At 39.8% G+C, this 24,022-nt stretch overlaps 1 pseudogene; it reads right to left on the bottom strand.

The window, feature by feature from the left end:
* Positions 1 to 24,022, bottom strand: LOC133525359 (uncharacterized; annotated as a pseudogene).

The raw sequence follows: 24,022 nt of genomic DNA, 5'->3' as shown, positions 1-24,022 counted from the left end.
GCTACCAGGTGATTGTTTGTTTGTTTGTTATTAATTGTTGCTGTACTTTCCGCTTTTCTTTTTGTCTTTTTGTATTTGTTGTACTAACACTTAGTTTTAAACCTTAAATGTTACTAACCATTATGGACCATTGCTGTCTTATGAAATAAATAAATTAAATTAAAAAAAAAAAAAACATTACTCAAAGATTCATCAACAAGCCGTTTCTTTTTTAAGTCTGTGACGATTTCTTTAAGTGTTAAGTTTCGTTTCATAAGTCTCTTGTTCTTCTTTTTTAAATTTTGTATTTGTTTGTTTTTTAAATCAATGGTTTTTTGGTATATTCTGAGTGATTTTTATAATAAGATGTTTTTGGAGTATCCAAAATTGAGGTCAATCCCGATGATATTGGTGACGGCGGACAAGGATGGATTAAATCTAGTTCTGTGATTTGTTCGTTTTGAGGTATAGCTTCCATTTTATTATTTTCCTAAAACAATAAACTTGTTTATTATCTGTGTCGTTAATATTTCGATCTAAAAACGATTGGTATTTAAGATAAAGACTCAACTGCAAGCATACATGTCTAATATTTTCTTACCTCCGAATCGTCATCAATCCTGTTTGTACTAGGTTCATTCCTTGCCGAACCTGGTGATATATTTTGAAATTGTGTCGTTGATATTTCGATCTAAAAACGATTGGTATATATTAACACGCGTACAAAAGACTTAATTGCAAGCATACATTTCCAATATTTTCTTACCTCCAAATTGTCACCAACCCTGTTTGTGCTAGGTTCATTCCTTGACGAACCTGGTGATACATTTTGAAATTGTGTCGTTGATATTTCGATCTAAAAACGATTGATATGTATTAACATGTGTATTTATGTTGTGTACTCACTAGATTACAATATTTTATTAAAAAACTTACTGCAATACATGGAAGGACCCCTTTCTTTATTTTCCGAAAGCCTTTCTTCGTATAATACATATCATTTTCTGAGAAGTGGCAAGAGCAAATCACACTAGAATCATTTGGCTTGAAAAAATCTTCACTCCTCTCATTGGCTATAATTTTCCGCCATTTTTCCCTTTCAATTTCATTTTTAGGAAATCTGGAATAATGCATAAAAAGCACATTTACCTATAATAAAAAATCACGAGCAATTAATTTCTTGTTGTTTAAAAGATCTTTGTGTTTATAATAAATCATAAGAAGTTTAATTCATATTAATTATATACAATATTAAGTTATTTAAAATTAATTCAATATTATTGACATACCACAGAAAACAAAAAAAATAAGCGACTCTATTCATTTCATATTTGACTATGCTCCACTTCATACATCTTCCATCCGCTTTCCACTTAATACAAGTGCCGCACGAGCGAAAGAGCCAACTGCGTAACGTCAAATGAAGAGACTTATTGAAATTAATTCAAAAGAATTATGTTTTTAATGAGTTTGAAGTCATATTTTGCCACAAATTCAGTACAGTATAAAACTAATATCTAGTACTTACCGAAAATAAGATATGCCATCCTTTTTCAACGTACCTAGTTAACGTATTATTTTTGCACTTTTTCACGGAGCACTTCGGCATGTTTACTAGTTAACGATGCGCGCGTTACTGAGAGCGCAACTGTGCTTACAAGTAATTTAAGCACAGTTTTAGCGAGACACATTTTAAGCGTTGGTAGAGTATCTAGGGTATATTACATCGATGTCCACACTATTAAACCAAAGGCTAAGATGCTTTTATTAACAAAAAATCCAAATAAAACAGAAACGTTGTTGACCACTTGACAGCCAATGTACTACAAACACTGTGGTCAGTAAAATGGCGGCCGGCAGCCGGAAACAGACATGTGGTATTAATGTCAAACGAAATCGGAATAGAAGATTGCGAAATGTCGTGCTATCTCTTTTCGCGCACAGAATGCGCTATGGGTAGGAAAGAAACAAATTGTGTTTTGTGATTGCTTTATCGATTTAGTATATATTCGTATAACTCGAAGTGTATATAGTAAAACAGGGCCTCTCCATTTGATTTATTCCTCATTGCCTTCTTTTGATCGAGGAGCAGCTGTCAATGTCACTCCAGCGCCGCCATATCTACGCTGTCCGCTCGGGCCGCTCGGCCATGCTCGCCCGCTCCCGCTTGTCGTCGCGCCGCCTCGCGTGCCTTCGGCGCGGCTTGCCGCTGCCCGTGTGTTGCCTCTCGCTCTAGCCCATAACATACCGCTCGCACCCGTTGCTTCGCTAATAGCATAGCAACCTGCGGTCTCTCGCTCGCCACCCGGATTATTTTTACGAGCTACCTCCGCTGCATTAAATTCTGCCGCCTCCATTGCAACCGCTAAGTCCGTAGCCGTTTTTAATTTAAGGTCCTTTTCCGTGAATAACCTTAAACGAATGCTCTCACTATGTAAACCGCACACAAACTGGTCTCTTACACTTTCGTCCAACCAAGTTCCGAAGTCACAAAATCTACTTAATTTCTTCAAATCTGCTAAGTAATCTGCTACCGATTCACTTTTTGTTTGTTTACGCTGGCGAAACTTGTACCTTTCGGCCAAAACACTGGGCGTAGGCTGTAAATGATCTGCCAACACTTGCTGAATTTGGTCGTATTTTAATGTCGACGGTTTCGCCGGTGTACACAAAGTCACTAGCAGCTCGTACGCTTCGGCCCCCATTAGCGTGATCAACAATGGAACTTTCCTGTCTTCCTTGACATCGTTCACCACAAAATATTGTTCCACTCGGTCCTTGTACGCTTCCCAGCTGCCTTTGTGAATATCAAACGGCTCCACTTTGCCCACCGCCATCTTGCCGTTACTCACTCACTATTCTTTTTATCTTCACTACTGCGAAAACTAACGCGTTCCCGAGCCACTGCCAACACTGCTCGCGTGAAGTTCGAAGAATCCCGTCGCCAATTGCTATATATAAGCCCTAAGGGCTGATAGGAAGGGTTCTAGGAGGCGTAAATTAGGAGACCGTGCGTCAGTACATAGGTTTATTACCGGACTACGATACGGTTACAAAAATGCCGGCGCCAGAGGGCGCGCGGGTAGACTTAACCTTACCCACCACCAATATACATACATAACAGCCATTAAGACGCCTGCCTTCGTTAAATTACGTAAAATGGTTACTTTTGTTACTCACTAAGACTCGGTAAACTATACAACCAAATGATCTGAAAAAAAAAAAGATCTATTGCTTTGTTATTCATATATTTATTACTTGACAATTATGAAAAACATTAGTTACTATGGCAAAATAATATAATTAAATGAGGACACACAATAATAATCAATACTATAGCGACACACTAAAAGCTTAACGTCTGAATCAGAATCTCCTCCTAGAAAAATATTCCAATACAACTCCAACATTGGTTAATTATTGGTAGTGTATTGGCGTTGTGTTGGAGATAGATTGTTTTAAATGCATTGTTAATTATTTTAAAGTTAGAATACGGCCCCTGGCTTTAAACTATTTGAACCCAATAACTCTAGATTGAAAGCCAGATGAAGCGCTACATCCAGTGTTGGGTTTATTAAAAAAGAACTTTTTTTTTATATAGTTCTAGTAAATATAGTTATCTATACTTAAGAGTAGTATACTACCGGCACAACACTAGTCACGATATGTTTTGTTATGTACCGTTATAAATATTATAATATAACTATATTTTTTTAATTATTATTTGAGATTCAAAATGCCGTACAAGATTGTTCAGACTGTCGAAGGAAAAAATAATAATAATGACATGTCCATCGGAATGGGAACAAGATCATGTGCTGAAATATCCAAAAAGAGGACTATTTAGGTATTTGCCCGACGAACATTCTAAGCCAGAACAAGACTGGGATGTAATGATGTCGTGCAACGTCAAAAGGTCCAACATCTCAAGTTACGACGAAGGTGAAAAAATCATTACGAACATGATGAATCAAAGTGACACAGACGATAACTATAACCTTGTGCAGAAGCGATACAATAACCAAGCAGCACTAAATTTAAATATTATCGCGGAAAAAATTGTGAAACCCAGACGTGTACAAAATAAACCATCTAATTTATGTTTGAATACTAAGGCGGAAACAACGGTAAGGATTTCAAATATACCAGCAAATCTTATTTCATGATAAAAAGTAGTTTTGCCAGCCCTACTTTTATTGCAAAGTTCATAGATTCTATCAAACCCAAATCCAATGAGCTTACATTGTTTTATTCCAGAGTTTTTATGACCACATTCGGTCGCCACCAGCTCGATGGTACCATTACATTGTCATCCATCATCATCCATCTTACGCAGGTATACCAAATTTGCAGGAATTGATTCATATCTGGCTTGCAATACTCTACCTAAGTAAACAACAAACTAACATTGTGAGTTAAGTAAAAGCTAGTTAACAGGTCTAGTTTTTATCCGGGACTCTATCGCAAACTCGTGCAATGGGATTAAAATTAGCCTGCAATTGGACTTGTGTAGTCATTTAACATTACAGGAACTGGTGGACCTGTCTGTATGTCATTGTGCAAATCCTTGGGGGAACACTTTTTTCGAGCAGTAAAAGATTTTCAATGATACATGAGTTATATTTAGTCAGTTTTTTATGCTGTTTCCTGTAGAAAGGCAGTCGGCTATACCCTATATTTATAGATGTAAAAAGGTTACTTTACACAAGTTTGTATATGTTCTATAGAAAGAGTAATTTACCGCGTTAACTCTCCTGTTTGTAATGCACTGGGGAATACATCTAGAGTAAAAAAACCTAAATAATTAAAAAAAAACACGTGGTAAATATATGCACTCTACCTATTAGTACACTTGATTTAAAACAGTGATATGATAACTCACCTCACCTTCCTTAACAGGCGTAGTGCATAAATTGACCACTTATTGCCGTGGATTTCTTAACACCAAAATTAAATATTGACTAAAAAAGTAAGTATAAGGTACGAAAGCAATATATATCAACTATATAATAATGGTTTTTTCAATTGAAAATGCTGAAGGATTCTTCCATTTTCTCATATTAGCTATGTTTAAAATATCGCCTCTGCCTTTATAAGGGTTATGCTTGTCTGTTTAGTCTTTCTGCCCTGAAACAAATAAATAATATTATAATGACATGCCGTTTTTACCACATACCAATCGACTTGAGGTATATATCATAGACGCATTAAGGTTACCTACTTTATACTTATTTTTTTAGGATTAGAAAAATAACAGTCAAAGGTGAGTTATTTCAGAAAATTGCGATGCAATGAAGGTAAATGGGTTTGTTTGCCATAATTTACTTTTCTATTGACACCGACCTTAGAAACTAGGAATTTTCAAAGCATTAATCCTTACAGTAATTCTTACCTTCTTGTTGTCCTAACTTTAGCCTGATTCAGCCAGTCGCTAATTTTTTCTTTCAGGTTTTCTTCTGTCGCATCTTCGTAAACTTTCTTGCAGATTTCTGAACTTACGAAATTTTAAGCAGGCGTATGGGAAAGGTATAAATAATACTTTTTTAATATAATTATTATGATATGAGGCCGTTAATGTCAAAGTCGGTGTTGAGATACTTTAATGTTAGGAAATTTGGTTACAAAATATACTTACGAAAGATTATTTTACAGGTGTCTGTTAAAAATGGTTTTTTATTGGAGTTCTTCATTTTTCGTTTCCAGTTCGTTCCAGTTTTCCAGTTAAGGAATATAGCTTGGCAACTTCATCTTGTAGTATTCTTCTCAACATATTAGTGGTTAGACTTCGAATGTTTCTACCGCCAATACCAGCCAAAAATGATACCTATTAAATAAAAGTTACAAAATTACAAGATAAAAAACAATACATAAGTGTCGGACATAAGTAGACAAGTGTATACTGTATACTCACAATTGCCTGTTTGTTCCGGACTATTTGTAACTGGTCATTGAAATGACAAAAACTCGCATCATCCTTTACTGGAAGAGTAGCTAATAATTCAGAAATTTCTAAATTATCTTGTGTATATGCATTAAAGCTATCTGCTGTATGTGTCCCTAAAAGTATGTCAACTTTTCTATTCAATTCAGCCATTTGTTTGGCCAAGTCAGTCACGACCTGGATTAAATGAGCCTGCTGCATGTCAAATTGTTTGCTTACGGAGCAGCCTACAACAATAATATGTAGTTAGATGGTGTCACAAGGGAGCTAAATTACATTTATGGAGAAAGCGTACATAATAATCCTTGACAAAGTAAAGCTCGCTACGCTCGGAATTTTAAAATAGAATGCACGATGAAAATACTTTTTCTCCACTCCACCTCGGAAAGGCGCTCTTAATAAGGTAGGGTGGCCTAAGAGCGGATGTGCCACAAGACCGGATACATACAATTTTGCACGAAAGAAGCGACATTTTTCGCGGCTGGCAACATAGTTTTGTCCACCATTTTGTTCTGCCCCTCCCTTCATACCGCGAACGGCGTTGCTAAAGACAGGTCGCGTGTAGCGGAGCTGACAAAAAAAATTGCCATTTTTAGTAAATTTTTGGCGACCCGGTCTTCAATCCAAAAGTTCGTTGCAAAATTATGGTGAGTATTTATCATTTTATTGGTTTTTAAGTAGAATTCTGTGTAGAATTAGCAAGTGCTCTCCAGGATTGTATACTTGGTTTACGCCTAGGACGTCTGTAAACAAAGATCCGGACTTTTCTCCCATTGCCAAAGTACGGACTAAAATAGTCCGATCTTAAAGCACTAAAAAAAATGCAGTGGTTCTCAAAATTTTCAAATAGGCAAATCATTTAAATTATTATCCAATTTATTAAAATTAAGTCGATTACTCATAACAAATTGTTCTTAAATTGTCGTTTTTGGTACAGCCAAAAGTTACTTACCAACGCATAGTATCTTCTTTTCTTAAGAGTCCTTATTCCTACAGACGAGCGTATTTTGTAAAATGCTTCCTTTTTCATTCAAGATTACGACGTAACTATTAGTATTTATTCAAAAACTGATAACGTACTGAAATAATCGTTTCCTAAACTAGGGGCTCCAACAGTTCAAATTTTCATTTTCTCTTTTAAACCTCTTTTTTAATGAGGTTTTTTGGGAGTCTTTTCCAAATTTTGCAGTGAGATGTGGCGTTTCGGTTCTCAATTTTGCTATAAACAAGAATCATTTGGTACATGAATGACTACAATTTGATTCAACATATCTCGTACGAGGGGCTGGAATGATTAACAATCGAAGATTCATTTGAAAAAACTGATAAAATACCTTCCGAGTTTTCTTCATTTTTTTGGCGAAAACAGGGTTTTATTATATTTTATTTCCGCAAATTGTACGCATATTTTGCTTTAAAAATAATATTATAGCAAAGTGTAACTTTATGTTAACCTATAAAAAAAAAATCGTAGCTATGGGACCTACATTGCCGTAAATTTATATTTTTTTAAAACACGTATAAATCACGCAGCAGCGACGCCCCGCTCTCAGTCCGCGCGGAGCGCGCTTAGAGGACGGACCTGTGCTCGATTGTCAGGCATTCGTTGCGATCGTAATCAGCTACGGAGTTCCGAGAAGTGCTATATACTGCGATTAGAAAATCTTAATAAAAGTTCATTTTTTACAGTATGCCTAACAGACTCGCTTATTGATGGATTTTCAGTGTTACTTTTTTTTTAATACTAAGTCGGTGGCAAACAAGCATACGGCCCGCATATGTACGCCTGCAACTCCAGAGGAGTTACATGCGCGTTGCCGACCCTAACCCCCTCCCGCCCCTCGTTGAGCTCTGGCAACCTTACTCACCGGCAGGAACACAACACTATGAGTAAGGTCTAGTGTTATTTGGCTGCGATTTTCTGAAAAACGCATTTTCACTTGAAATTACGTTAGGGTTTGCATTATTATTTTTGACCCGGATGAAGTCCAAGTTCTCATGATGGAGTCAGGAGTTGGTCACCAGAACTCCTAATCTACTAATTATAATCCCATCGTGTTTGGGCTCAAAAGATTTGCCCTGACGAACACCATCGATCTAGATGAGGTCCAGGGTCTCATGATGGAGTCAGGAGTTGGTCACTAGAACTCCTAATCTACTCATTATAATTCCATCGTGTTTGGGCTCAACAGAGTTGCCCTGATGAGCACCTTCAATCTAGATGAGGTCCAGGGTCTCATGATGGAGTCAGGAGCTGGTCACCAGAACTCCTAATCTACTCATCATAACTCCATCGTGTTTGGGTTCAATAGAGTTGCCCTGACGAGCACCATCAATCTAGATGAGGTCCAGGATCTCATGATGGAGTCAGGAGCTGGTCACCAGAACTCCTAATCTACTCATCACAACTCCATCGTGTTTGGGCTCAATAGATTTGCCCTAATGAACACCATCGATCTAGATGAGGCCCAGGGTCTCATGATGGAGTCAGGAGTTGGTCACCAGAACTCCTAAACTACTCATCATAACCTCATCGTGTTCGGGCTCAATAGATTTGCCCTGACGAGCATCATCAATCTAGATAAAGTCCAGGGTCTCATGATGGAGTCAGGAGTTGATCACTAGAACTCCTAATCTACTCATTATAATTCCAACGTGTTTGGGCTCAAAAGATTTGCCCTGATGAGCACCATCGATCTAGATGAGGTCCAGGGTCTCATAATGGAGTCAGGAGTTGGTCACCAGAACTCCTACTCTACTCATCATAACTCCATCGTGTTTGGGCTCAATAGAGTTGCCCTGACGAGCACCTTCAATCTAGATGAGGTCCAGGGTCTCATGATGGAGTCAGGAGCTGGTCACCAGAACTCCTAATCTACTCATCATAACTCCATCGTGTTTGGGTTCAATAGAGTTGCCCTGACGAGCACCATCAATCTAGATGAGGTCCAGAGTCTCATGATGGAGTCAGGAGCTGGTTACCAGAACTCCTAATCTACTCATCATAACTCCATCGTGTTTGGGCTCAATAGATTTGCCCTGATGAACACCATCGATCTAGATGAGGCCCAGGGTCTCATGATGGAGTCAGGAGTTGGTCACCAGAACTCCTAATCTACTCATCATAACCTCATCGTGTTCGGGCTCAATAGATTTGCCCTGACGAGCATCATCAATCTAGATAAAGTCCAGGGTCTCATGATGGAGTCAGGAGTTGGTCACTAGAACTCCTAATCTACTCATTATAATTCCAACGTGTTTGGGCTCAATAGATTTGCCCTGATGAACACCATCGATCTAGATGAGGCCCAGGGTCTCATGATGGAGTCAGGAGTTGGTCACCAGAACTCCTAATCTACTCATCATAACTCCATCGTGTTAGCGCTCAAAAGATTTGCCCTGACGAGCACCATCGATCTAGATGAGGTCCAGGGTCTCATGATGGAGTCAGGAGTTGGTCACCAGAACTCCTAATCTACTCATCATAACTCCATCGTGTTTGGGCTCAAAAGATTTGCCCTGACGAGCACCATCGATCTAGATGAGGTCCAGGGTCTCATGATGGAGTCAGGAGTTGGTCACCAGAACTCCTAATCTACTCATCATAACTCCATCGTGTATGGGCTCAATAGAGTTGCCCTGACGAGCACCATCAATCTAGATCAGGTCCAGGGTCTCATGATGGACTCAGGAGTTGATCACCAGAACTCCTAGTCTATTCATCATAACTCCATCGTGTTTGGGCTCAAAATATTTGCCCTGACGAGTACCATCGATCTAGATTAAGTCGAGGGTCTCATGATGGACTCAGTAGTTGGTCACCAGAACTAATCTATTCATCATAATGGTAATTTGATGGTGCTTGTCGGAGTAAATCTATTGAGCCCAAACACGATGGAGTTATGATAAATAGATTACGAGTTCTGGTGACCAACTTCTGACTCCATCATGAGACCCTGGACTTCATCTAGATCGATGGTACTCGTCAGGGCAAATCTTTTGAGCCCAAACACGATGGAATTATAATGAGTAGATTAGGAGTTCTAGTGACCAACTCCTGACTCCATCATGAGACCCTGAACGTCATCTAGATTGATGGTGCTCGTGAGGGCAAATCTATTGAGCCCAAACACGATGGAGTTATGATGAGTAGATTAGGAATTATGGTGACCAACTCCTGACTCCATCATGAGACCCTGGACTTCATCTAGATCGATGGTACTCGTCAGGGCAAATCTTTTGAGCCCAAACACGATGGAATTATAATGAGTAGATTAGGAGTTCTGGTGACCAACTCCTGACTCCATCATGAGACCCTGAACGTCATCTAGATTGATGGTGCTCGTGAGGGCAAATCTATTGAGCCCAAACACGATGGAGTTATGATGAGTAGATTAGGAATTATGGTGACCAACTCCTGACTCCATCATGAGACCCTGGACTTCATCTAGATCGATGGTACTCGTCAGGGCAAATCTTTTGAGCCCAAACACGATGGAATTATAATGAGTAGATTAGGAGTTCTGGTGACCAACTCCTGACTCCATCATGAGACCCTGGACTTCATTTAGATCGATGGTACTCGTCAGGGCAAATCTATTGAGCTCGAATACGATGGAATTATAATGAGTAGATTAGGAGTTCTAGTGACCTACTCCTGACTCCATCATGAGACCCTGGACTTCATCTAGATTGATGGTGCTCATCAGGGTAAATCTATTGAGCCCAAACTCGATGGAGTTATGAGTAGATTAGGAGTTCTGGGGAGTTCTGGTGACCAACTCCTGACTCCGTCATGAGACCCTGGACCTCATCTAGATCGATGGTGTTCGTCAGGGCAAATCTTTTGAGCCCAAGCACGATGGAATTATAATGAGTAGATTAGGAGTTCTGGTGACCAACTCCTGACTCCATCATAAGAACCTGGATGGACTTCATTCGGGTCAAAAATAATAATACAAACCCTAACGTGATTTCAAATAACACTGAAACTCTATAGCACTAATGTGCGCAAACGATTGGCATCTTGACTACGCAGCATGGGTGCGTAGCCACCATGCCAATCGATACGACAACGAAACACTATCTGTCTCTCTCTCGTACTAATATGCACAAACGATTGGCATCTTGGCTGGGCAGCATGGGTGCGTAGCCAACATGCCAAACGTTTACGATACGACAAGGAAACACTATCTGTCTCTCTATCGCACTAATATGCGCAATCGATTGGCTTCTTGGCTAGGTATCATGGGTGCGTAGCCAACATGCCAATCATTTACGATACGACAACGAAACACTACTCTCTCTCTATCGCACTAATATACGCAAACGATTGGTATTTTGGCTAGGCACTAAGCAAGTGTGTGGCCAACATGCCAATCGTTTACGATACGACAATGAAACACTATCTGTCTCTCTATCGCACTAATATACTTTATTTATACCTGCAGTCATTTAGTAACTTCTTCATTTTCCATTGGTGTGAAAGAGACAGAATAAAGAGCAAGGGTTATAGTACACTCTGTAGTCTGTACACTTAGCAGTAGTGTACATAAAAAAAAAACTACTTTGCATATACAATAAAATAAAGAGTGCCCATATGATATCATATGACACTAAAATTAATGTTGCTTGAAATTATATTGAAAACTATCAAGATTATTCTAGTCTGCATTGAAACGCGCGTCGCGTTGCCGGCGCTCGCGTACCGAGCGCCAACGCCATCTATCGAGCGTTATTTCGTGAAATCGGAGAACGCTCCAAGGATTAAGGGCTCTTAACACCTATTAAGTATAATTTTTTTTAAAAGGACAATTATTTGTTAATTCAGTTATTGTATGTTTTTGTTACAAAACGCAGTTCACTTGAGGCCTATTTTAATATCTATCCATGATAAAAGATAAACTTATCCTGGTTACGTTATTTGCATTTATAAGAATGAAGTGAGAATACCTAAGTATTTGTTAATGGTTTCTTACAGATTAAAGTATGCCTGCAAAATATCAGAGGAGCACACTTAGAGCCACCGCCTATACCGATCATGATTTACGAGAAGCTGTGGAAAAATTTAGAAGTAAAGAACTTTCAAACTATGCCGCGTCTAAATTATATGGGATACCGACATCTACTCTCAACGATCGTGTGTTGGCAAAAACGGGTATTAAAAGCCAAACACTAGGAAGAGCCCCAGCTATTCCTCTAGATCAGGAAACTAAGTTGGCTGAATATTTGCGCACGCTTGAAAAATGGGGTTGGGGTTTATCAAAAGAGGAAGTTTTAGATTTAGTGGCAGCGTTTGTACGAAGAAATAATTTAAAAACACCGTTCAAAGATGACAGGCCAGGCACCAAGTGGTTCGTGGCTTTTAGAGAGCGACAAAAATTATCAGTGAAGAAACCGCAAGCAGTAGAAGCTGTACGAAAACGAATGACGGATCCATTCATTATTGACGAATACTTTACACTTTTGGAAGAAGTCCTCACAAAGAACAATATTAAAGATAAGCGAAAAATATGGAATCTAGATGAAACCTCCGTCTCTCTAGATCCGAGTAGGACAAAAGTTGTTGGTGCCATTGGACAACCATGTACAAGAACGACTGCTGGTACAGGTAAAGAAAATATTACTGTTTTAACCACAGTTAACGCTGCAGGTGAGAAAATAAATCCTTTAATTGTATTTAAAGGAAAACATGTCTACCAGGAATGGATTCGCGGATTTCGCTTAGCTATATGACAATCTATTTTAAACTTTCTCGAATATTGCTTGACATGTTCTTTAAATTCATCACTCGTGTTAAACCGCCGTTCCTCATACAAGGCATACAGTGCACGTCTTCGTTGATGTAAGTCCGCAGTAGCCCATTCACTAAAAACTGATGCACCACTAACTACGACCGATTTTGAAGTAAATATCGCATTATAATGATTCATAAAAGTGTGAAAGAATGAATTATACATACTATTTGGACCCATATCGGATGACAAAAATGGTAGCGCCTGAAATAGACTTTGCTTCATTCTTTCTACGCGGTCCGAGGTTACTGGTACAAAAGTTATTTGTTTTCTCAAAGTATTTTTCCTTAATGTCTCAAATACCATTAATTGACCTAAGTGGTCTGATTCTAAATTACTGATAACTTTTTTAGTAATAGGAACTTGAAGTCACAGCAAAGCTTGCAGCAATTATAAAACAAACTTGAAAGACCATCTTTGCAAATTGAAATATAAACAAAGTTTGTAAAAACTTTGAAACAAATGTCAAAAATCATATTTGCAACTTGCAGTATCTTCAAAGTTTGCAGCAATTTTGAAAGATTATATTCGAAACATGAAATAAAATGCAAGATTGCGGCAATACTGCAATATATTTGAAGCATCATATATCAAATTTATAAGTTGCTCCAAGATTGATACAAGCTTGCCTTGTTACATTTGACGTAGTAATTTATAATCAAAGAAAAATGATATTTGCTGCAAGCTGATCTGCTACCTGGGAGAGCAAGAAAGGTAAAGGATATGGATATTGCCAACGTTGCGGGTGCGATATTAAAATTGTATATGGTGGAAAGTTTGATTCCAATAAACATAAAAATACACCTAAGCATATTAGACACTGCAAAGCAATAAAGGGCAAAAAATATAAAGGATGCAGTGCCATCCACATCATCAAACAATTCTGATCTTATAAATAAAATTAAAGAAGCAGAAATATGGCTGGCTTCATATATTGCAGAACATAATTTACCATTTTTAGCAGCAGAAAACCTTCCCAATTTGATTCGGGCAATATGCCCTGACTCCCAAATAGCCAAAAGTATTACACTTGATCGCACCAAAGCAACAAAAATTGTAAAACAAACCGGCCAAGTGCGGGTCGGACTCGCGCACCGAGGTAAAACGTACAAACCTATAGGTATATATTATTATATCATGTAACAAAAAAATTACGGTTTTCGCATTTTTTCCTTTATCTGTGCTTACGTTGCTTCATACCAAATTTCAAGATTCTGAGTTCACGGGTTCAGTTGCGAGTGTCGAAAATTTGCGGAAATTTGCGGCATAAACGGCTGTATCTTTTGATTGCGTTGGCTTAGAAGTTTGATTTTTTCACAGCTCCAAAGGACAACAGACTTGTATTATTATACGCTTGTATATTCCGAAAACACAAGTCAGCCATTTTGTTGAGGACGAGTTGATGAGATTGATTGTCACTTAAATTCAATAAAGTGTCGTAATATTCAATTTGGTGGTAATGTGGTCTAGCGACTCTTCAGATGATGAAGAAGTGATTGTGGTGAGGAGGCCACGAGTGTATAGAGACAGAATAAATTATACGTACATGGAAAATACGAGTACTTTTGAGTACAATGAGAGATTTCGACTTGCAGCAGTGAAGCTAGAACATCTAAGAAATGTATTAGGTCAACATTTGGCCAGACTTACTAATAGAAGTAGAGCACTGTCTGTCGATTTCCTGAATTATTGCTGTACATTTTGTTCGGTGCAATTTCATTTCTGTAGTAGCCTTAGAATCCGAAAATTTATTCTTACATAATTCGGTAAGGTGATCAATTGCTTGTATAGCTGTGTGTTCTGCAACATACATTGAGAGAGCACCTTCAGCCTCAACACAGAGCTTATCGACGGGTTTTTGCAGCATTGAAGAGATTTGTGTTTGTTTTTTGTCCAAGAAAGGTTTCGCCTGCTTCTTGTGATGAACTGAATCACAATGTCTCTGGATATCGCTTAATTTGGCAAGAAAATCCTTCCTACAATACAAACACATTGCCTTTGTATCATCTCCAGGCACAGGTTTCAACCATTGTTTAAAGTTGGGCGATTTCTCCCATTCGACTTTATATCTTTGTTTGTACACAGTTTTTTTTGATAATGGTACATCCATTTCAAAAGAGTTAACCAACACAACACTATGGAACACTCACAAGAGTAACTAATAAAATCAGTGCTTAAAACGTTATTTCTAAACTTGAACTTCAGTGCGTTCACATAGACAGAATGAAAATGAAAGAAGCAAAGTCAATCAACCAAACATGAAACAAACCGTACTTAATGTTCATGGGATTCCCCATGCTCATTGCCATATTAAAACCCAGCTGGCATAGATAGAGCACAAAATTGAACATAGACAATAATTTTATTCTCCACGGAACAAATAGTGCTGCCATATTAAAAATTAAGAAAGCGCTAAATTATCCGTTAGGCGCAAAAATTATCAAGTGCCCGCTGAAAATAGCAAAAAAGCGCTAGATCTAGCGCCGAAAGCGCTAAAATGGCAGCACTGGTATAATCTTGATTTTTTTTCATTAGGTGGCTGGTTTCTTTTATCTTGTAGTTTATGTATTAATTCTAGATATATTCTTTGGTTGTTTAGGTGAACATAAGTAAGTCATTGTTTCGAAAACTTTGGCCGTTAATTTGGTGATTAATAAAGGCACTTTTTTGTCTTCAGTTATATCAATAACTAAGATAAAACATTCGAACTGTTGTTCAAACACTTCCCACTTATCTCCATCAAATGGTTTCAACTCGCCTAGCGCGGTCATTGTTAAGGTACGCACTTTTTGTTGGTGTTAAGATTTAAAAAAAAAAACTATCGTTGTGGCAACACTATTTCGTTCATTTGGCTTTTTGGAAACCGTCGTGTCACATTCGCTCTCTATAAGTTTCGCACCAAAAGCTGCCTATTTGCTGGCTTTCGTTATCTCGGTAAATCGGAGTAATCGTGCTTAAAATTGTTGAAAATTAAGTTTTGTGCCTTGAGATCGGACGGAGGGACGCTGGAGTTGCGGTATATTCAGGCGTGCAGGTAACCTTAGAGGTCTGGTAAGTGCACGAGCTGGTCTCCGGGGCCCTCGCCGCCTGAAAGAGGAGCTGACGACCCCTCTAAACCCAGGTTAGTGCCTAAAATCTGAATTTCAAGGCAATTAAAGCATTATTTTGTAGAATTGCATTCTTGTAATATTTAATTTCGATTGAATCCCCCCAAAATTTACAGTCCACTGTTTCGAAATCGCACATTTATTATTTGGTCCTTCGAACCGGATCTTGTAAAGAGCCTGTGGATATTACGTTTGTCGTTTTTTAAAGCAAATCCACATTAATTTGGTGTAAAATCTTTCGTTTCGTGTTTCCAGCAAAAATTGAGGGTAAGCTTATAAAATTATAAATTCTTTCGTGTCCTATTCCACAGATTCATATTTCGTTTTCACAGATTTAGTGCGTTGAGTGAATTGGAACGCACCATAGACTAGTGAAGTGACAGTTACATTTGACGTTTCGTATTTTTTTGTTGTATCTCGAAAATATTGAGTTTAAGTTTAAATCTTTTCTTATTTTGATTATTTCGCGTAGTTTCTGTTCGAAAAATGAGTGACGATGAAAAGGGAAATGCCGATATGTGGCGTGTAGCGCGAGATTACGCAGTTTTTAGGCTGGACCATATAGAAGTTCAAAGTTGCTAGGATATGTGGAACAAGACTTGCTGGATATATCGAAGGAGTTTCACAAAGCTCAAATCAAAATGTTAGCCAGCCTAAGCCCTGCCCAGAGGCAGTCGGAGTGTGCGATAACACGAGATTTTGAAGTCTAGTTGAAAGCGGTACAAGCTAGGTTACGTTCACAGTCGTCAAGTGACGCTAAACCAGTTGAGGCCACATCACCACTAACGCTCGCACATCTACCTAAAATTACAATTAAACTGTTTGACGGGAAACTTGAAAGTTCGGTGGCATTTCGTGACTTATTCGATTCACTTATTCATTGGCGTAACATACCACAGGTAGAAAAAATGCATTATTTATTAACAAGCTGTCAAGGTCATGCTTATGATTTAATAAAGGGGTTTCCATTGTCGGATGATAATTATGAAAACGCTTACCAAACTTTAGTCAAGCACTATGATAAGAAACGACAAATTGCCATAGTATAATATGAGAAATTAGTAAACCTAGAACCTATGAAAAATAAATATGACATTGACAGAGTAGTTCGAACCAGGGATCGGAAACCGGTATTTTTTGTATGGGAACGAAAACGGTATTTTTTCGTTCTTTGTTAATTACTTCATTTCTAATTAGGCAATCTAATAATACGAAGTCGTTATCTGAAAACACAACTGAGTCCTACATTTAGAGTATAAAATAAAACGAAATATATGGTTATTTCGATGTTTTTGCAAAAAACCGGTTCCGATCCCTGGTGGCCCGAACATTTAGTGAAAATCTAGATATTTTATCCAAATTTGAATTACCTGATAAAAACTTTATGTTATTTTATCTGCTGTGGTCCAAATTAGATATTAATACCCGCGAGGCCTTTGAGTTACAACTGGAAACAAATGTAGACATTCCAAAGTTTGAAGATTTGCAATCATTTATTGAAAAAAGAGGTCACAGCCCTCTAAAACTCTAACAGTAAATTAAAAGTGCCTGCGGTGAATAGTAAACCTGTCACTAGTGTTAATAAAAATAAATCTTCACTCATGGTGCCTTCAGCATCTGTGTTAAATTGTCCAATGTGTGCGGTTGCGGGCCATGGGCTGGAAAAATGTGTTTTTTAGAATTAAAGCCAACTGACAGATTTTACAAGGTGAAAGAAAATAAACTTTGTATCGTGTGCCTAAAGCCATCCCACAGTATGAAGAATTGTAGGTCAACTGTTCGCTGTGATAAATGTAGTTATCGACACCACTCATTGCTTTATTTTGAAAAAGTTGATGAACGTGGTCAAGGGTCAAAGTCCACTTCTCAGTTGACAACATTATCAGTGCATACTCATGACACTCTATTTTTTTCTACTGCTGTTGCTCGCATTAGGGATTGCACGGGACAGTTGGTGCCCGTTCGGATTCTTTTTGATTGTGCTTCGGCTTGCAACTTTATAACCAAGCGGTGTGCAGACCGGCTTGGGTTATCGATAACCAAGTGTCTGTTGTGTGTGAAATATTTCCTTCAAAAGGAAATAATAAATTTTCATTTGAAGCTTTTGTGCTATCAAAGATTTGTCCAGATATGCCATATGATCAATTGGATACTTCAGCATGGACTCATCTAAAGGATCTGGACCTTGCGGATCCTCAATATTGTCAGCCAGGACCTATCGATATTTTAATTAATGTGGGTCTAATGGCCTCATCCCTTCAACTTGGTTTATTGAAGGGTGAGGAAGGTCAACCCGCAGTCAATTTTTTCTAGAGATAGAAATTGGAGGGTGGAAATCACGTCGTGGTCACCAGTGTAGGTACAAGAAAAGATAGCCGAGAGTCGAACTCGATATCTAGGGCTAGCTAATAGGGAGCGAATGCGATCTTTATGAAAGAAATGCGCGGCACAATTTATATAGCTATTTAATTTACACTTACAGAAGGAAGTTACAAAAGGCACAGTAAATAAAGAAAGAAAGAACACTAAATTTAGAAGAGAAACAATTAACACTGAATAGGAAATAACTAAACAAAACAAAGTATAACACAAAGCGAAAAAGCAAAGTGAATTGCAAAGAGAATTGCAAAGAGTGATTCGATACAAAGCCAGCGCGCGTGTGTGTTTGGCAAAGGCTAGGATCGCATTGAACGGCGATCGACTGAGCGGCGTTAGGTATAGCGGGGCGAGGGCGCGCGGGTGCGCGTGCGCAGACCGGCCGCTCGGACAATAGGTGACGTACGGAGGTGGCGTGATCTGCGGTTGCCCAAGCTCATGAGCGGTAGCGATTTTGCTCGCATGTCAGTCCGCTACATTATCGCCGTTTGTATGAACAGGCTAGTTTACGCCGTTGCTTCGCGATCCTCTTAAATATGAATCCTTTTATTACTGCGTGATGTATACATATAAGGTCACATAATATTTTTTCGTGGGATAAGAGAAACAGTGGCCCAACTTCAGGTTCCATGCATGTAAGAGACATCTCTATCGCGCAATTAAATCAAATGCATATGTCTACAGCATCGCGATTGAACCCGAAAACCGGCCTCATATGTCGAAGTTACTTACCTTCCATTTGCGTTCCTCCTACCCTACCTGACCTTACACTTCTTTCTTTAGAGCTTAGCACAGACTGATCATAAAGGTGAATTACGTTCCAAACCCCTTTAAATAAATATAATTGCAATAATAAATGCTCAGTGCCAACGATGACTAGGAATTATAAAAAAATACGGTTAAAAGTAAACAATTCATTCAAATTTCCAGAACCAAAACGAAGTCCTCACCCAGCTGGACTATCGGCGAAAAGCCCACAGTGCCGAGGGTCTACGGTGCCAACCCACTTATTGCTGTCGGATCAACCATCGATGCCCTAAAGGACTTTTATGTTGCGTATGTAAGAATGTTTTAAGTTGTGTTTATAAATAAGATTCGTTCTTGAAAGCGCTGGATGTATGCTTCAAAACTTTTCACTGCCTGGACGCAGAATATCCCACAGAAGCCGTTCATATTTTTATAACATTGACACAAAATCAGACCAAAATCTTTCGGGAGTCTCATCTTTTATCTCCGACTTAGAATAAGTAAGTGATTTGTTTGCTAAATTTAATCAAAATGTTTGCTTGTTTCAAATATATCGCTTCAATTTAAGAATACAATGATTTTCGTAAACATTTAAAAGACCATCATAACTTAAGTGCAAACGCAATATATCGCTGTAAACAGTATCAATGTGATTGCGAAATATAATACCCTTAGAGAGACTGCCATTAAAAGAAGGTGCTCTGAACCTTTATCCATCATACTACCAGATCCAATTAGCAAAGTTGCAGTGCTATCCTCCGAAAGCAGATATGATGTGATGTGATGACCACAACTGATTCATCGGCTAAAATTAAGCTACAGGCTTTATTGGGTTTAACGTCGAAGATGATTCTTGACAGTTTACCTATGAATGTCGACAATAAGCAGATGACGCTTATATCTAAATGGGGCTTTGATGGTGCTTCCAGCCAAAGCAGATATAAGCAAAGATTGGATGGGTCACAAGATGACTCAAGTATATGTATGACGTCTTTAGTACCACTCAAATTAATTTGTGACAACAATACTATATGGACCTATCCAAAACCGTGCTCACCTTTTTATTGTCGTCCACTAAAATTTTGTTTCGTAAAAGAAAGTGAAGCAGTCGTTCTTGCACAAAAAGAAAAGATTAATGAAGAAATCAGAGCACTTCTATCAACGGAATATGGAACAAGCAAGATTAGTCATCAACTAAAGACGACAATGATTGATGGCAAAATCTGTGCGTATCTTTCTGCAGGGAGGTCAAACGTGTTCCATATGTTTAGCCAAACCTACAGAAATGAAACCTTTAGAATCTGTTATGTCCAGAACGGTAAACACTGAAATGAACGAATACGGACTGTCATCGTTACACGCCCGCATCAATACTATGGAATGCCTCCTACACATTTCGTACCAGCTTGAATTCAAAAAATGGGCGGCTACAAAGGAATATAAACCATTGTTGGAACAAAAAAAAGAAATTCAAAACCGGTTCAAACAAGAACTCAACCTCTTGATAGATATTGTAAAACAAGGTTCAGGTACCACCAATGATGGGAATACGGCCAGGAGGTTTTTCGAATTCCCCAAAAAAACTGCAGCCATCTTGGGATTAGACGAAGAAAGGAAGGTTCGAAAGTTTGCTATTATTTTGCAAGCCATAACATCTGGTCAGCAATAGCTGTCACAAAGTTTAAACAATTGCGACGGCCACTGCTAAAAAGTACATGCTATGTTACGATTGGTACCACATGCCTGCAACAGTACACAAACTTTTAATCCATGGAGCTATTATCATCGAAGTCTCTCAGAAGAAGCTTCAGAAGCCCGCAACAAAGATTTCAAGAGGTTCAGGGAACATAACTCCCGAAAATGTAGGAGGCAAGCATCTAATGAGGACGTTCTGAATATGCTTCTTTTATCTTCAGATCCCTTAATTACTGCTACAAGACCGAATATTGTATGCCAAGAAGAAGCAGGCGTATTTTCCTGAAACTCTGGAGCTAATTCAGTTTCCAAATCTTAGTCAGAGGCTTGTCTGGAACCCATTTCCGAATTGAACTCTGACAAAAGTGATTTAGATGATTAAGTTTTATTTAGTCTTATTAATTTACCTATTTATTTATTGTGTAATTTTCTTGTTAAAATTATGTTTTTATTTTATTTGTTTAATACTAATTTTATGTACGATAGTTTGACATTCAGTTTTCATTTGACATGTGCTTTTCGGCTGTGACATAGCCATGTCACCAGCGCGCCATGTCACCGCAGCGACGCGCCCTGAACGGAATCCGGCCACACCGCGGCGCGGGGCGCGACGGAGGGGAACACCGACCGCACCTATATAAGCGCGAGCAGCGCGCATTCGATCCTTTTTCCGTCCCCGCCGCTTCTCGGCAACACTCTTCTCCTTTAGTCGCGGCCGGGGTGAGTTCGTGCGCCTAGGCCAGGCTATCCTCCCCCCACCGGCTGGAGCGGCCACCGCCCGCCAGTGGTAACCTGTCACCAGCTTGGAGCGGTCACCGCCCGCCAGTGACTTCCTAACCTTTCCGTATGTAAGGCCCGGAGCGGACACCGCCGGCCGACATAATCCCCGCCCTTCGTCACCAGCTTGGAGCGGTCACTGCCCGCCAGTGACTTCCTAACCTTTCCCTATGTAGGCCCGGAGCGGACACCGCCGGCCGACGTACTCCCTGCCCATCGTCACCAGCTTGGAGCGGTCACCGCCCGCCAGTGACTTCCTACCCTTTCCGTATGTAGGCCCGGAGCGGACACCGCCGGCCGACGTACTCCCTGCCCATCGTCACCAGCTTGGAGCGGTCACCGCCCGCCAGTGACTTCCTAACCTTTCCGTATGTAGGCCCGGAGCGGACACCGCCGGCCGACGTACCTCCTATCCGTCGTCACCAGCTTGGAGCGGTCACCGCCCGCCAGTTACTCCCTGACCTTCCCATAAACTCGATCCGTCAACCTAGCCCGGTTTTAGGTCCGTGCCGCGCGATCTAGGCAATCCGCGTCTCTAGCCGCTATTGAATAGTCCCGACCGGCGGGCATATTTAGTTATAAGTAATAGACTAAGTGTTTACAATAAACGGCATAAAGCCCCGTCTATAATAGCGTACTCTGAGAGTTTGTATTCACCCCTTTCTCCCAAATCTGAGACTAGCTCGGTGAACCTCCCCAGCCCTTAAGGCCAGGAGGATATGTGACTCCTGCTCAAGCAGCACATCACATTTGGCGCCCAACCGATAACTCATAATTAGGAGTCTTATAGACTCGGGAGAAAGGTAAATTATAATAAACGCGACGCGTCCCGCCCACCCGCGTAGGATCAAAGTCGCATCCGGCCTAGCAAATCGTAATAATTCCGTACCGTATCCTAATATTATAGTTGTTATAACTCCGTACCGTATCCCGTCTTTGAACTCAGTTTAATACACTAGCAAATCGTAATAATTCCGTACCGTATCCTAATATTATAGTTGTTATAACTCCGTACCGTATCCCGTCTTTGAACTCAGTATAATACCGTATACCGCCGCAAGCTACGACCCAACGCGCCACTCCACATACCGCAAGGGTGGTACGACAGGAAACTAAACCAGGTACAAAAACAACCAGATACAGCACAAGATTACCGCATAGAAGGGGGACAATTATATAAAAAAATAAGCAACTCAAGTTACAACACACAGACCCAGACACAGACTGGAAGTTATGTGTACCGGAAGCTGACAGATGACGAACGATGCAGCAACATCACGACACACCAAGCGTAGGACATCTGGGTATGGCCAAAACCACCAAAAAAATAATGCAACGATACTACTGGCCCGGTATGCAGAGAGAGATATACACGTACGTAAAAAAATGTAGCGCCTGCCAAAAACATAAAATAACACAACAGAAACTGAGCGGAGTTAATCATAATAATCATAATCAATTTATTAGTAATAAAAATTACAGGTCACAGTAGTTGCCTATATCTATAGGAAAATATAAAACATTAAATTAACACATAAGATTATGGCTGATAACTGCACTAATACATGCAGAGTACGTTATATTATTTACATATTTGATTTTGTAAGATCACGGCTGTAGAATTCTTTATGGTCATAGAAAGCCTGCTCGATTAGCCAACTCTTCAGTTTTGTTTTGAAGATTGTGTTGCTGTGTGTGTTAACTATTTCATTGGGTAGATGATTATATACCTTCGGACCCATAACGTGCACGAGTTTGGCTGACTTGGCCAGCTTGTGCGACACGGCTGGGAGTCTTCTCCCAATTCGAGTGGAACGTACCGCATAACGGCGAGACGTTTCGTTACTTTTGCTCAAATCTGTATTTTCCAACTGTTCTCGCGCGTGCACTGCTGCTTGAAGTATCAGCAGCGATGGCAGTGTTAATATGCCCAGAGACTTAAAGTGAGGCTTCGTAGACTCCGTTTGTGAGATGCGAACTATGGCTCGTACGGCACGTTTTTGGAGACGAAACACCCTTTCCCAATCTGCAGCACTAGCCCACAGATCTACTCCGTATTGCAGATGTGAATAACAATTTCGCACCATGTCGCGGGGGAGGATCCGAGCCAGCCTTTTTAGGGCGAAACAGGACGCTGAGAGTTTACCACACACCTTATCGATATGGGCCGCCCAAGTCAGTCCTCTATCCAATTCAAAGCCCAAGAAGGTCGTATTTGTGACTTGATCTATATTAATTCCGTTCGCGTTTACTGACAGTGACTCCATCTGCCTACCCGAGAGATCGAAGTGAATGAAGTGAGTTTTTTTTATATTCAAAATGAGGCCGTTACTTCGGAACCAATCTGATAGGCATGCGGCAGTCACATTTAGTTGCGCATCTAGGGCATCACAGGTCGGTGCGCACACAACCACCGCAACGTCATCCGCATACATGAAAATCTCGCCGGTATATATAGCGTCGGGTAGGTCGTTAAGCAAAAGGGAGAACAAGATATTAGAAACTGATGATCCCTGCGCTACGCCCATGCTGGTATGCACCGCGTCCGACTGCACGCGGCCGCTGTCTGCCACCACCACCTGAGACCTGTCGCGCAGCATGTCCAT

Source organism: Cydia pomonella, chromosome 14 (genome assembly GCF_033807575.1).
Source record: "Cydia pomonella isolate Wapato2018A chromosome 14, ilCydPomo1, whole genome shotgun sequence".
Classification (NCBI taxonomy): Eukaryota; Metazoa; Arthropoda; class Insecta; order Lepidoptera; family Tortricidae; genus Cydia; species Cydia pomonella.
This window is presented reverse-complemented; position numbering and strand designations above follow the sequence as displayed.